Source organism: Morone saxatilis, unplaced genomic scaffold (assembly GCF_004916995.1).
Source record: "Morone saxatilis isolate NCDOM2014 unplaced genomic scaffold, NCSU_SB_2.0 Contig9, whole genome shotgun sequence".
Lineage (NCBI taxonomy): Eukaryota > Metazoa > Chordata > Actinopteri > Moronidae > Morone > Morone saxatilis.
Window position 1 is genome coordinate 13,302,048 of NW_023340268.1, and position 4,697 is coordinate 13,306,744.

The window sequence follows — 4,697 nt, forward strand, 5'->3', positions numbered from 1 at the left end:
CCTTCTACACACAAACACACACAAACACACACAAACACACACACACACACACATATCTGCCTTGATAAATACACACAAGCACGTACAGTCTATCTTTAAACTATCACTCTTCCTATAGAGATTTAATTAATTTGAGTATTTGTCTTTTCACCGGCAGGAAAGGTTAGTTTTCAGACTGTATGGGGACAAAGGAGAAGTGTTTCTTTGTGCAGGATGAACAGATGGATCTTACTGAGAACCAGAATGGGAGAATAGCTCACCTTAGTTGACGCCAAGCTCTGTGCATGCATGTGTTTGTGCGTGTTGTGCTCGGGCCACGTCGGTTTTTCCGTCCTGTTCCTGCGTGGAACAGTGAGGGGTGGACAGGATGTCCAAATCCCCTCCAGTGCCTTCCCTGTGTGTGTCAGTAAGTCTGTGTCCAATGTTGCAACACCCACTCTTAAATGAAGAAGACGTTGCTTATTACTCTATATCTACATCCATAAAGGCGACAGCATGTATGGCTAACAATGAGCAGGTAGCAGAGTGTGCTCTTTACAGTCTCTTTTCATTGTCCATTGTAGGTTGGCAGCTTCATCTCTTCAATATGCAGCTCTGCACATCCCAACTTTCATCACATTCTGAATTTCTCTTTTGGATCCCAATAAAGGCCTCTAATCTTACACTGACACAGCCAAATTAAATCAGGGTTCATATCAGTAACCCTGTGAAACCCTTGCCTTGTTCACTTTCTGTTTTGATTATTCAGTGAGAATCAATGTGTGTGTGTGTGTTTTTACATTTCTAAGCATACTGGAAATATGCAGAGTTAATCTGAGTATGTTTAACTCTGCTCATTTAAATTACTGCTGTTGGCACCGCCACACTTAAATCTGTCAAAATATAAAAGACAAATGACTTTTATAGAATAAAATTTACTCAAATAGTAACACAGTAGAAGTTCTTCTTCCAGTTGTTCAAAAACCTCGGGGCTACTAGTCTTATTATATATGTATGGGGCCTTTTCACTTTATTAGATAGACAGGAGGGGGGGTGGAGAGAAAGGGGGGATGACACACAGCAGGGGGCCACAGGTTGGACGCGAGCCCACAGCTGCTGCAGCAAGCACCCAGCCTCTGCATATAGGGCGCCAGCTCTACCAGGTGAGCTATGCAGGCACCCCAGGGGCAACTAGTTGACAGTCTCAGATTTTTTGAAACTTTTTTAACAAGCCCTGAAATGTTATTTTTTCTAGCTTGAGAATTGACACTGACTACCTCACGAATCCAGCTAAGAAGAATAAGCCTGCAGGCTAGTAATTTTGACAATGCCATTACATCTGATTGATAACTGGATACACCACTGTTGCTAGGGACATATATTTTTATTTATAGTCTTTACATATGTAGAAGAATTTGTTAAAAATCTCTGACCAGCATGTTGTGCAATTTTGGGCACGGCCTAAAGCAGCAGGGGCCAGATGGCATCTGGTACACTGCAGGTATCATGCAGGTCATCAAGTGGACTGGTTGGGAATGTTGAGATGTGTGTACTTGTGTCCCACCAGTTTAATGTTGATGAATGGTGCTGTGAGTTAGGAGAGCAGAGATGCCAGTGAAAAACCTACAAATTCTGTGTGTGTATGTGAGTTTAGAGACTGTACCTGGGTCCAGTTGCATAAACTTCATTTAAGACTGGTCTTAAATTATCATATTAGACTAGTTAAGCCTGTCTGTTGCATAAATATTAAGACTGACTTAACTTAAAGTAGGGAAGTTAGCCAACGCTCCCCCTGGCTAAGCCTGAGGTGAGAGCTTTGTTTCTATGGCAACGATTTGAGTGTCAGGAGACACGAAGACACAGGTACATTGATCACTTTTGCAACAAAAAAGAAGAGATGCAAATATTACAACTTTCTGACAACAGCGCTCGCTTCATGCTGAAGATGGCAAATGTTCAGTCTCTGGCCCTCCATTCAATTAGCCTACACAAAGAAATTAAATAACAAATAATCTTGTCTATTATTATTTGTTTATTTTTATTACTCAGAAAACATTTGAACTCTCTCCCAGTTCAATTTACACATACATATATAATATTAATTAAATAAAATATTCTAATGAATTAAAACCCCAATAACAAACTGTCTAAATGTGACAAAAAGAAATATAGCACAGCACTCTCAGTAAATTCATTTTAAAACCCGCCTCAATTACAGAAACTTTAAGGTATTACAAGTACACAAACATATTTACTCTTCCATTAACTGCATCTTCAGTTTATCTTGCTGAAGCTTTAAGACCTCGATATCAAGCAGCAATATTCTTTCTTCATGTCGGTATTGTTTCTCAGTATAAGATTCACAGTGTGAGGTGATAACAGGGGGGCGTCAGTCTGCCAGATAGATACAGAAAATAAACTGAAGGGGCTTTGATAAAGGGAGCAGTGCTGCCACTAGGTGGTGACACAATTTATGAGTGCAGATGCAGTTAAAGTGTACAAAACTGAAAGTGTAATTGCAACTTTGACTACATTACTATTATTACTATTATTATTATTATTATGCAGGCTACTGGCAGTCTGTCAACACATTCGGCAGGATAGTGAAGGTGAATATTGGTCACAGCCACTACATCTTCTCAGAAATCATTAAAATAACTGATTTAGTTCCACTTTCTTACTCTGCAGGATCATTCAAAGCTCGTTACTTCCAGTGCATGCGCAGAGCAGAGACCTACCTGCCAACTTTTGCTGATTTGTACAAAACAAAAAGTCCTGTTGAGTCTGATGTCACTGTTGCACAGTTTGCAAGTATTTGGTCGTTCAATAAGGTACAAATTAAAAATATGATCTAGTGTAAAGTCAGAAGATCCTGAGGGGAACATGAATATCTAAATCAAATTCAAAGATCCAGTGTGTAACATTTAGGAGGATTTATAGCCAGAAATTGAATATGATATTCATAAGCACGTTTTCATTAGTCTATAATCACCTGAATATAGGTATTGTTGTGTTTTGTGTCTTAGAATGAGCCGTTTTCATCTACAGACGCTGTGGATCCGCCATGTGGAACTGCCATGTTTCCACTGTAGCCCAGAAAGGACAAACCAAACACTGGCTGTAGATAAGGCCTTTCCTGTTTTTTAAGGAGTTTCATGGTCACCATAGTTTCTCCTACACACTAAGTAGCCCGTTCGTATTCCCAGGTCACCAGATACAGACATGAGTGGTGTTCAGTTAGTTGCAATCTGTACTAAAGCCACTAAATCCTAAACACTGTTCCTTTAATAGCATAGATAAAAGGAAATTGTTTTGTCTGAGAAATGATTAAACTGCACTATATGTAAACGTTAAAGCCTGTCACACACAAACAATAATTGTCAATCATTCAGTAACAGAGAAAAGAAAGGAGGCCAGAAAGCAAAAAGATTCACTGCAGTTTGAGGCCTAGTTATGGTTTTCAAAGGTAGCCTTTCAGAGGGCTTACTAAACAGAAGGATGTAAGCTAACACCATTGGACAAGAATATATACAAACAATTACATAGATTTTACATCACAAAATTATACTGTTTGTGTGTTAAAACCTGTAAACTTGCAGATATGCTCATAACAGTAGATAACAACAGGATGGAAGAGCTACTCATTCTTCATACTTTTACTTGTATTGAGTAGTTCTACACTGTGGTATTACTATTTTTACTTAAGTAAAAGGTTTCAGTCATCCTCTAGGTTAGGTTCAGGAAGTTGGGACAGGAAGGACTAAAATACATGAAACTGAAACCAAACACAAAACTTCACGTTAAACCTGAACAGTGCAGCTGTTCCCATAATACTACTGTTAATAGATAGATTAGATATTGAGGATGACTTCACCTTTAACTGTACGTGCTAGTGATGCTAGTGAATGAGGTTCAACAATCCCTGCAAAAGATGGTTGTTTTATCTGAGAAATTAGTAACACTATATAAAAATTTAAATATTAAAGTACATTACACTTCCACTATATCACTTGCAAGTGTTTTCTTTTTGGGGGGCTTTGCCTTTAATCAATAGTAACAGCTGAAGGAAAAAGGGTATAGAGAGGTGATGACACACAGCAAAGGGCCACAGGTCAGATTCAGACCTTGGGCAACTGCATCAAGGACTCAGCCTCGGTACATGGGGCTCTTCTATCCAGGCAACCCTAGTCATTATTTTCTCATTTTCAAGTAACATTATGAAAGACACTGCTATGCACATTGCACATTGTTGACCCAGTTGTTATTTTCATAGCCTGTGAGATATTTATGCCGCTAGATAAAAATCTTGGTCTATTCTAAATTCATCTTTAATTAATTAGTCTCACAGAGATGGTTGATGGAGTTGTCATACTGTGTCACTGATGTGCTCAGAATGGAAACTAAGTTGGCCTGCAGTTTCAGTGCTTTTGTAAGACACATACTTGGCCTCGCTGTATGTCTGTGAAGAGGAACCAGAAATCCACTGACAAGAAGAAAGTAGACTAATCGGACAGAAGATGTAAATTTACCTTCACTGTGAAAAATGGAGACCAAAACAATGCAGCTTAAAGAAATGTAATTTCCTTTGAGGAAGCTTGTTGAATTAATAGGTATGACTGAATTAAATCATAAGAAATGATTGCAACTGGATTCAGTGTAATTAATGAACAGGCAAGTATTCCAAACTGCTTGTACTGCATAAACTCCAGTCTCTCAGA